Source organism: Ascaphus truei, chromosome 8 (assembly GCF_040206685.1).
Source record: "Ascaphus truei isolate aAscTru1 chromosome 8, aAscTru1.hap1, whole genome shotgun sequence".
Classification (NCBI taxonomy): domain Eukaryota; kingdom Metazoa; phylum Chordata; class Amphibia; order Anura; family Ascaphidae; genus Ascaphus; species Ascaphus truei.
In genome coordinates, this window is record NC_134490.1 from 16,733,425 (window position 1) to 16,745,739 (window position 12,315).

The following is a 12,315-nucleotide window of genomic DNA, read 5'->3' on the forward strand; positions in this document are numbered from 1 at the left end:
AAAGCTCAGTTCAATAGGAGCTTGTTAGGTGTCCAGTATATGAATACTATAATATGGTCTATTTTTGTTTCCCTTTAATTTTTGATGTCCCCGCTCCCTCATCTTTCTGGAACAACTACATTTGAAAAACTGGAGTATGTTTTTTTTCTTGGAAAGTTTGAATGGAGGACTTATTTTTTCCCATTGTATTTACTTTTGATTGTCACTCACACTATCCACTATTATGTGTGAATAGTGGTATTAGATTCGATCACATTGTATTCACAGTTGGAGTTTAGTATGATCCATGTGCACAATGATTTCTAGAGTTTAATTATTCATTCTGGTTGAGAGCGCCATTCCTGTTATCCGCACCCCTCTCCCATTGAGCCCTAAAAGTGTCCTTAGTTCCCTCAGGGTCTAACGCTATAACATGGTCAAATGATAAGATTGTACTTTTGTTGCATGGGGCCGTGCTATAAAGGTTTTCAAAATCACAGCATTAAATATGTTTGTTTGTTTTTTTAAAGCCCAGCAAATATTGGAAACATCCTAAGTGGCACAGCATGACCCTATCTCATTTTCTATGGTGTACAGACTAGTCGGATGTCATTGTTCAGGCATTTTATCTTCCGAGCAGAGCTGCTCCAGATACCTAAAGTATAAAAGGTTCTTGCAATCAGAACAGATGGCAGTAAGGAAGGTGGTAGATGGTACAATTCATCAGGGCTACTCAAATAGAGGTGAGGTTTGGGTATAAACCCTTTATTTTACCTGGTCCCCAAAGCAGCTTCCACCTAATCTACATAATTAGAAACCCTGATGGGGCTACGCTGCACCATACTCTTAGACAAGACTCAGATCAGTAAAAAAAAATCACGTTTATTTGTAGAATATTCAACAAGTCTAAAAAAGCACAAAGAAAATCTCCTACGCGTTTCAAGCCTATCAGTGCTTTCTCAGGGCGGTTTTCTGTGAGCTTTTTTTGGATGTGCTAATGAATATTGTGCAAATAATTTTTTTTTTTTTATATCTCAAGTTTTTTCGTCATGTAACAATACATACGTACATATTCATGAGTCACAGCAGTTATACAAATAGTCAGACTTATAAGAAAAAGAAAATTTTAACCTAAATCAGGAGAGGTGGGGAAGTCCATTCGTTTGCCTCACTATCACCCAGGAGTGGGTCTCTCACGTGGCCAGCCTCTCTGTTCTCTATCTAAAGTACTACCTTAGATCTCTTCCGACTATTGCCTGTCTTTTTCGAGTCAGCGGAGAACGTGTTTCCGAGACTATCACAGTAGGATTGTAGTACCATCCACCCCCGGGATGTCTGTTTGTGCTAGTCACATCATCCAGACTTTTACAAATTTAGCGCCAGTATCTGTAACCAAACTTGTTAATTTTTCCATCTGGCAAACAAACCAAATTCTATTTCTGATTGCAGGAATAGTTGGGATTTCTGACCGTTTCCATAGTGCAGTGATCTCGCACCTCGTCGCTGTTGCGAAATGCGCTACTTGTTTACCTTGTGTTTTAGAAAGCAATTTGGGATTTTTTTAAGCCACACTCAGGGTTTCTATTTTTGCTGAATTGTTGTGGAAGCGCCTACCAGGAGAACATGGAGTTGGGACAGAAAAGACTGTTACAAAGAGACCAACAGGAGCACGGATATCCGGAATCCATGTTCTCAACAGGTTGTCGACTGCAGATATTTATAGTTTAAGAGACAGTGACTTACCTTGAAAGAGGCTTGGGATGAAATGTCTTCATATATGCTTGATATAAAATAAACTCAGTTTGGAATCCCCGCAACGGTCTGATATGACCGGAAGTATGAGATGATGTATGGTATAATCCGGTAGCACTGATTTCTATCTATTCATTTACTGTCGCGGCCGAGTTTATTCTTACCTTTGCCCGGTCTCGGCCGCGACAATAACCGGGCGCGCGCCGAGGTGTCCCGGGCGTGCGCCGGAGCCTCGGAGGGTCGGTCCTCCGATCAGGGCTTCCCCCTCCCCTCTCCGGGTCCGCCGGGTCCCCCGGAGCCCCCCACCGCATCCCCCACATTAGGAGCAACCCAGGGCACGCGCGCCGTGTGCACGCTCCCGATGAAGCGTGACCGCGCATCGATGACGCGCGGCATGCCGAGGGAAAGCAACGAGCAAGCCGGGACACCTCCCGGCTTGCGGTACGAGCCAGGTAAGAATAAAGTGTGCCGCCAGTGTATGTCCACCTCATCCACAGCCTGTGCCCAATTGTCTGAATCAATTGAAGATGGAAGTGGACTTCTATAAAAAGTAATTGAATTGCTCAGAAATAGGTGTTCATATTTAGGTGACAAATTTACAAAGAATATATATATTAGGTTTTTACATCATTATTATAGGTTACAATGATATTGGGGGTACGGATAGCTGCACTGATATTGATAGCAGACCTGTGAAATGTAATCTACTTGAAGTGAGTCTCTCACTGCAACTGCAATTATCAATGATCACAAAAACGTCAGAAGTCCTAATCATTGGTGAGAAGAGTCCTCTTTCCGTTCTGAAGCTCACAGTGTGTGGACACCGGACTTTGAAATCCACTGTTCAAATTAGAATTGATTTTCTGCACAATTCAGGTGACCAGCCGTTGTGTGTACACAGTCATATTTATATGTGTAACCAATTATTGAATGAAAATCCAAATTATTAATAAAACAAACATCAGCCTGTGACTTGCTTAATAATTTATTTATTCGGGCAGCTGCCGACTATAAACAATGAAAAATAAATGGATAAGTAAACATTTTATTAAAAAAAGAAAAGTAAGAAAGTATGTACACCAGATAATGCGAAAATACAATATTACATACTGGGGGAAAAAAATGGAAATCTCACTACAGTACAATTGACAACTATTAGACTTTCTGAAAGAACAATAGAGCTTTTTATGTTTTGCATGAGAGAGAAGCAGAAGAACACGTGTATAAAAGAATAACATTATCAAACAAATATACAATTGCCAACATAAGTTAACCCTTCACTCTTTGGAGCCATATAAGGCAACTCGGAGTTGAGTACATTCTATAGATGGTGAAGGGGGATAACATACCCGTTGCTGAAGGAGCACCCAGTTGAAGTATGCAAGATGTCTGCTGTCCACTATCACAGCTGTCAGACCCTGTGATGAACCTACAGTAGTTCTGTAGACCTTCATATACAGATGTACCCAACGTTATTGCGACACGTGGAGCGCCCCCCGCTGGTGGAATAAAGCAATAGCTCCGCTAGCGGCTGATTGCACACAAGTGGACGTTCTCACCCGCTGCTGCGCGGTGTCCCTCCCCCGCCCCCCCACGGCAGCGTGCCACCAGTTGCAATACAGTTGGCTACATCTGTAAATCGTTGCAAATTTTATTTAAACATTTAAAATACACTTGTAATATGTTTCAGTTCATTATGGATTCCTATTTTCTGCGACAGTTTAACGCGGCAGCTTCCGATTAATACGGAGACACTGTTTCAATATGACTGCATTGGACCAGTGCGTAACTGTGACAGCAGCCGTATTGACTGGAAGCTGCTATTTTTAGCCGTCATGACAAATGCTGAATTGCAATACTGTATATTGCAGGTCATATCTCCTTAGTGGTGCTAATCCTTAAAACACCTTATGGTCCGTTCCTTTGAATGTGCTGTAAAGTAATTCACAGCTTGACACTGTTTACGACACATGGGCCTACATGTTTGCATAGATAAGCAACAAACTGCATTCGGTACACCTTGATTGGCTCACCGGCAATGATTTAAATTTCCCAAACTCCAAACAATAAGAGGCTCGCGAACCGGAGAACTCGGCGACGGATTTCTAAATTTGCCGCCGTTAGCCACTTGCCCGAGTCGGCCGCCTCCTTTCTGCCGCGCTCCTGCGCCTTTGGAATCCCAGCATCAAATGACGCCGCGGATGTCACCAACGTGACGTCACGTGGCGGCACGTTGCCATGGAAATGCGACATCATGATGTCATTTGACGCTGGGATTCCAAAGGAGCAGGAGCGCGGCAGAGAGGAGGCCGCCGACACAGGCAAGTGCCTTCCCATTACGTCCGAGAGGCCAGAAAGCGCGGCAAAAATATATGGAGGAAATTTTTGTCGCCTCCAAATTTTCGCCGCCTTAGGCCCCGGGCCTCACGGGAAATCTGACACTGGGAGGACTCCATAAGCCATGTGTGCTCAACTCTAGTCCTCAAGACCCCCTCAACACGTCAGGTTTGTGCTGAAGCAGGGACTGAAGCAGAGATATCCTGAAGCTGTCCTGTGCTGAAGCAGGGAAATCCTGAAAACCTGTCGGGGGGGTCTTGAGGACTGGAGTTGAGCACCTCTGCCCTAAACCACTCCAAGAGCCTCCCATCAGCAGTCACGGATCGGCTAGGTATAGAAGTAAATATGGCACAAAGGGGCCTATTCATTCAACTCCGATAAGTGCATTTCCAGGCAGAAACATGTTTTTTTTGCACGGATTAGTATCTCGCCGTGTTCATTAAAGCCTTTATTGTATGTCCAACCTACTGTATGAGAGAACAGGCTTTTTTCTTTTACTGCCATTTGCTTCCGTGCGTAAGCAAATTTTGTATGCAAATAAGGCACACTCGCAAAATGACATACTCATGGCATATTCATTAAGGTGAGCGTTTGAAGGTCACCGGGAGAGTCACTTAAGGTCGAGAGAAATCTCCCTCACTGCCTCTCCAGTAAAAGCCCTAATGCGCCTACCTGAAGGCGGGGAGGTATCTTAATGACAGTTTACAACCGGTATTGCAGCAAATCGGGCGATAAGTGCATGCAAATAAAACGTCTAGCGGTGCAATTTTTATACATAAATAACTCCTAATGAATACAGTGACACCGCCTGATTTGTATTGCGTCAAATTGCATGGCGTTTTGGGGCAATTTTGCATTGGCAATACTGGAGTTTAATGAATAGGACAATTATAGTGCAGTCATGTTTTTATGCTTCTTAAACTAAAGTCACCTAATCCAGGAGTGCTCAACTCTGGTCCTCAAGCCCCCCAACAAGTCAGGTTTTCAGGATATTGCTGCTTCAGCATAGGTGACTCAATCAGTCCCTGCTTCAGCACAGGTGGCTCAATCAGAAGCTCATGAATCTTTGAATGAGCTTCTGATTGAGCCAAAATTGGAGGATTGTAACTGGGAGCTCCTTTATGAAATTTGGTGAACCAAGTGCAAGTTAGGCTGCGCTTATAGCGACGCGACGGTGACGTCAGGCTGCGGTCGCTGGAGAAATCAAATTGAGATGACTTCCAGTGATTGCGACCGCGCCGTCACTCCATCGTGCCGCGCTTACTATAAGCGCACGCGATGGCGGCAATGCATTTGTTTTGACTTGTCGCCGGCACTATAAGCGCAGCCTTATAAAGCTACGTGCTTACTTCAGATAGATATTTTAAAAAATGGAGGTTATACCATAAATTCGTGACAGTGAACGTGAAATAAACAAATATATAACACACAAATTAATGTGAATCAAAGTTAAATAAAACTGTAATAATGAATTCATCACCACCAATGTGACAGAATGTGTGATAATATTTGTAGAGCAGCTCAAACTAACCCTTTTTAGACCGTTGCCAGGTCCATGTGAATTCACGAAGTCTTCCAGGTAAGGGGAGCGCAGGTGTTCACATCATGGATATGTGCAAACAGAACTATATACTAAAGTGAAGCCAATTTAGGGTGTTGGTGATAAGTGAATCTGAAGGTAAGTAATGCACTCCGATTGAGCCATCTGTGCTGAAGCGTGCATATCCTGAAAACCTGACCTGTTGGTGGGGCTTGAGGACTGCAGTTAAGCACCCCTGACCTAATCCATACATTGGTCATGTTCATGTTTAACCTTACCAGGTGCTTTAACCTGACAGTGATTTGGACACTGCACAGTGAGGTGTTTTAAGCCACGATTGACAGCCTAATCGATAAGGACAGCACGTTTTGCAACAACCCCAAGGAGCTCCTTTATAATATCAAGAGAAATTAGAGGCAACATTAAATTGTTTCATACTCCTAATGCCTTTCTCATTTTTGAAATCCCTAAATGACCTTATAAAACATTAAAGCAAGATAATAGATATTGAAATAACTTAGTCAAAAGCAGCTGAAGGAGCGTGCAAAAATATAATCAGAAACCTATTAGTAAGAATGCCACTCGTAGGGCTTTTGCGGTGTATTAAAATACCTGTGAGGCTCATCTTAAAATACAAGAGATACAAAAAATATTACAAGTCTCCCATAATAGTCCACGTATGGCCACAAGAGGAAAGTACAAACAATGCCCACTTTGCACTTTAATACATCAAAATAAGAGTATTATACTAGTGCATTAAATATTGTACATCTTAATTCATATCACAAGATAAAACAGTACATCAGTTGTTGCAAAACTAAAAAAAAAATAGCAAAAAGCTAAATGCAACTGTTTCAACAAATAACAATCATGTTCTCTGCTAACTGCCACAAACACATTGAAATAATGTGTACGTTTTTTTTTTCTCTTTTAAATGCCACTTTCAGAAAGGATTCACGTAATTAACAATTACAGATTTGACTACCATTTCCACATAATTGAATTGTACATCCCTAGACGAGACAAGAACCTGGGATTAGCCACAAAATTAATGAAATTGTTTGCTTTGTTACGTTCATATCTTTAAGATCATGCGCTGAGTCTAGGAAATGAAAGAAGCGACTTCAATTTGGGAGATTTGAACTGTGCAAAACGAGAACAAGACGGCAGGTTTGTTGAATCAGTTTGCTTACATTAGAATTTTAATAAAACAATGGAATTATCGCACGACGGAATCCCACACTCCCCAGCCTAAACAAAACTGTCGAGACAAGAGTGAAACTAGTTTGGCAAATGGTTTAATCCCACAATAACAAAATCCACACTAACATCTGTATCTTCAGGTTTGTAGCTATTTACAGTATGTTGTAGTTTCCTGAAAGATCTGGAGATGTACAGATTACCCCCAATCTATGTCTTGCAAATCAAAGCTCCAGTCCTACTGTGTTCTCCTCTTTTTCATCTAGAAATTCCTTATCATTTTTCATTTTCACGCTAATACCACATACAGGGCCTATTCTAGTAGCATTTCCAATGCGCAAAGAGCACTTTTTGCATGGATTAGCACGTCATCATATTCTAAAAGCCCTTCTTTTTTCATTTCTTTCCGGCTCTGCAAATTCCTGCGATATGGCCAAAATGTCTCCATGTCCCCCATGTTGCTAATTCGCTGGTATTTTAGTGCCCCCGTAAAGCCAAAAATGCAAAAGAGTGTGGAAGTAATCGCACATTTTATCTCAGCACCTCAAAGCTGGAGAGATTGGCCCAATACAGGGGTGGATAACTTCAGCCTTCAAGAGCTACCAACAGGTCAGGTTTTCGGGATACTCCTGCTTCAGTATAGGTGGCTCAGTCTTCAGCAGTAACCTGTGCTGAAGCAGGGATATCCTGAAAACCTGACCTGTTGGTAGCTCTTGAGGACTGCCGATGGCCACCCCTGCCCCAATAGCTGCGAGATTGGCTGTTTTTGCTCTGTTGGGCACAGACTCCCTAATTCAATTGGTTTAATTACCTTTCCCTGTACTGTCTACCGAATTATGTACATTACTGATCAATATTGCCCTGGCTGGAGGAGTCGAAGGGCCAATGTGAAGCTGATTACCTTAAATCCATCTAGGGCATTACTTGACAATATTGCCCTTTTCTATGGGAATTATTAATATAATAGTTTAAATATATGCGCGTGTGTTCATTTTTCTAACATTAATAACAAAACATAAATCCCTGCCATGTCGAATTTGCAATCTAATTCTGGTGGCACCGGGAGGCAAATGGAGATAAAATGACCTGGGTCACAAGGGGATGACACCGGAATTTGAACCAGCCTCCCATGCTTCAAAAGCAATGTCATTGGTTTCAGACTCCGTTACTGTATATGTGTGTGTGTATATATATATATATATAGGTATATATATATATATATATATATATATATATATATATATATATATATATATATACTGTATATATATACCTATATATATCTATATCATAAAAATGTATTAAAGTTCTCATTTAAAAAAGCGCGATCTGCACTGTAAGTTTCTTCGCTCGGAATGTGCGATTTCAACAGATGTGATATTTTAGAAGCGAAAATCTTTTAGAATACGGCGAGATCCTAAATTATTCTCCGATCATTATTGCCTTGTCAAATTTTGCAATCTCACACGTACAATACCGCAGCTACTAGAACAGGCCCCATAGCCAAGCTGTTTGTGAGTAACATGCAGGCCCTCTTCAATGTGGCTGCGACAACGATTTTTGTAATCACTGTAGCATTTTATCTCACTAGCCAGTAACTTCAGCATTACGGGCCATATTTACTAAGTGGTGCTATTCTATAAGACACCTTTCGACTCTTGAATGGGTCACCAGGTGTCTTACGGAATGGCCCACTTAGTGAAAATGGGCTTATATATTAAATGAAAAAAGTAAAGCTTTCATTGTGCTCAAGGGACCTGGCTAAACTATGGAACAACCATAAGAAATGGTCAGAGTTTTACATACTGGAGTACTTTTACATTATTACAAATCATATACTGTATATGTGGCAGTGTGAGGCTGGGGTTATGGTTGCATGCTTGGGCTTCATACAACCCGTACTAAGAGAACCGATTCTTAGTCACACAACCCTGCAATCTTATTTCCAAGTCGGACTATAACATTTTACGTAGATACAGTATCTAAGGTGGGTCAGCCTGGATCTTGTCATTACAGGTTCACTTCCTTATATTAGGTATGGCATCCCCTCATTGAAGGGGATTAAAGCACCAGTCTGCTAGTTAACATAGGATTATTATCTAGGCTTGGGGAGTGTTTCAGCAAAACCCAGCGAAACATGAATTCAATTTACATTCCCAAAGCATCGTACACACAGGGCCCCGAAATAAAAAATACAAACGGAAAAAGTGGAGAAAGGACACTACAGAACTGGTAATAGCACAGTAATATTTGTCATGACGACAGGAGTAGAATTAAAAGGGATATTTACTCAAATATTACCAAACGATATACATTCTGAAAATGTGTTTTCTTAGAAAAAGGAGGCACAACGCCTGCAGTTCTGGTCAAGTAACAAATATTGAAAATCACAAAATTACCGCATAGACAAAAGATAAAAAAAACAACAACAACCCTCTCACCAGCCTTTTGTGCATCATTCTAAAATTACTGTTTTGCACGTAATGATACTTTTTAATCGACCAACGCGAGACTTCGATGTTGTCAGCTCAAGAGGTTTAAAGGCCTCCCAAACTTCTAGATGGCATGAGAGTTCGAAAGCTCATGTACACACAACGTCCAGGAAAAACCTCTCACCAAAGGGGATGCAGAAGAAACGAGTTTTCTTCCTGATCTATAGATCTACGACAGCGTATTGTATTTATAGCCAAACTAACCCCTTAAAGTGGAACAGTGCTTTTTTTTTTTTTTGGCACTTCTGCCAGTGACGGGGTTAAAAAGGATGTAGGCAGAAAACTAATAGGGGTGTAAAGTAGTAGAATCATTTACTGCTATTGCTGGAATTCTCTTGTGCAACCACAGAGCTCACATGTATGGGTGTTTAGAGCACCAGGGTATGGAGTAAGAGCACATGGTATCACCAGTCTCATTACCAGTCAGTACAGCAAACCTGGTTATTAATGTATGTCAAAAGCATCACGGCAAGGAGGTCAAATATAGCTAATCCTTAGGATGGCGTTACAGGAATAACTTTGTCACCTCAAAGGACGCTTCACCAGCACAAATTACTCCAATTCAGTAGCTAGAGATTCATCAAGAACTCACAGGTTTTTACCAGCTAAAATATACATCTATATTTAAGTATCTTTATTTGGGGCAGTCGCTGGTTTGAAACATACACAAATGCTGAACGAAACACACTAAAATGTGAGCTCCAGGGAATTGACAAGTCAGCAGAAATAATAATACAATGACTAGATATTGTAATCGATTTGTAGCCAGTTATCTGTAGCAATATTAGGGAATATCCCAAATCACTAAATATATTGTAAATCGGTGCTTTATACAAGTTGGAACTGTCCCCTTATCTTTGATTGTCATTAAAAAGGCGATAAATAATAGGTTGGAAAATAAAAAGGCAGTGGGAAGGTTAGAGATGGAATCATCAATAGGCACTTGTTGGAAGTTAGTCTTGTTTTCCTCATTAAATCTACAGCTGCTCTCCAAAATGAACAAACAAGAAATCATGTTGTATCCATTTTTTTCCAAAGGCTCTTGCTGAAGAGAGGAAGGAGGATGTGGTTTCTTTCACACCGCGAAGTAGTCCTGTAGAAAGAGTCTGTACAATCTTTTTTCCCCCACTCTGTCAAACTTGTCAGTCTAAAAAGAATATGGTGTGATGGGAAACTTCAAGAGAGCATCATAAATACACAGTGTTAGGAGTTGTCTCTTTTAGCCATCTGTCCTCATGGATGCAGGAGAACTTTGTGATAGATACACCATGAAACTCCAACCAGGCACATGGTCTCCTGTAATGGCACCATGGGTTTCAGGACAGAACAATTCCCAGAAGCTCTGTCAGACATTGACCCAAGTCGAGCAGACTTCATCAAATCTTCAAGCATGGGAGACCCTTGTCTTCATCTTCATCTTTGCAGGCCATTTCTCAGTTCCTGCATTCTGTACAGCTTCATTTTTTGGCTAGTAGCCATGGAGTCTGCCCCTTAAAGTGGCAAATGAACGTTCTTTTGTGAGTATGCATCTTGGGAAAACAACACTGACATTGCTTTACCTTATCACATTTTGGTTGGGACTGCAAGATGGGATTCACACCATTTTCTTTTAACAATTCCTGGCACTTATTAATAATCATACTGCCTTCATAGATATCATTGAATCATTTACGGACCAATTCATGTCACTATAAATGTGTAACTTTTGATAGAATGCACCAATACTGCCAAATTAGTATGTGCCTTTCGTGTCTATGTATTTTACTACTTTAGTCATTTTTAAGGCTACAACCAATTTACAAATGTCATAACAAACAGATCCTGTTAATGTGGAACATATTCATCACAAATCTTACCAGCAACCACTTATAAAACGTAAGATTCCAGGTTTAAATATTGATAGTTTTTTAGACTAGTTTTTAAAAGGGACAGTATGTCTCACATCTAGTTTGTTTGTTGTATATAAGGAGATCTAGCTTTATTATTTCCCTTTTTTCACCATAAATGGCAGTGATATTGTACATTGATCGCATACTACCCTGCATTATAGGTGCATGTTAAATGAAGGTACGTATAACACAGTAAACGCAGTTCTGTTATATAGCAAGCCTATCCATACCTCTCCCATATAACTTTCCAAGGTGGACATTTTTATGTTACTTACTTAAGGCTAAACTTATTGATAAATTGCAGGACCCTTAAGCACTCAATGGGTTAAATTCAAACCAGGCAAAAACAATGTTTGTCAGAAAGCAGACAGAACTACTTGACAGATTGCCAACACTTCCATGCGCCAGTATAAAAACCCAACCTATAACAATACCATCTGCCATTGTGCTTCAAGTGGGAACAGAATACAATTCACTATCTAATATATGACAAAACTCATTTGTGTATATTAATTAGTATTGCTCACATAGTCAGTGGATAATAGAGCTATGCTACTCATACTACATTACGCTGAACGTAGACATATCAATGTAAAATATGTCTCAATAGTCTAGAATTCCTGGGGTCATTTAAAGATTGAACTTTCTCAGCTAAGAGGTGAAAAAAAGGTGCCCCAATACATGTATGTGCTTGATACAGCACACCTTCAGCTTTATTTCTCAATCAGAATCTTCAAATTATTCTGGTAAAAGGGAAGAAAATGTGTAACTATAATTTTGGGTGGGATTCTTGTATTGGTTTGCAGCTGGTATATTTGCATTATTTTCATATACATACTCTCTTGAATTCATAATGTGTTTATTTATCCTATTCCTGAAACGACACCTGAATATTTCTGTCAAACGTTGTACTCCTTCACCTCTGTAAAAAACATGACTGCATTGCATTTATGTAAAAGTTCCTCCGTTGGAAGAACAACTTTGGGCATTGCTGTATTGCAGCATTAGTATATCAGGTAAAACAAAGTCACTGTTGCTTTCTACAGAGCAAAGAAGATAGTCATTTTCAGCATGGAAATAGGCAAAAAAAAAAAATAACCATGCAATACAAACACAAAACAACATG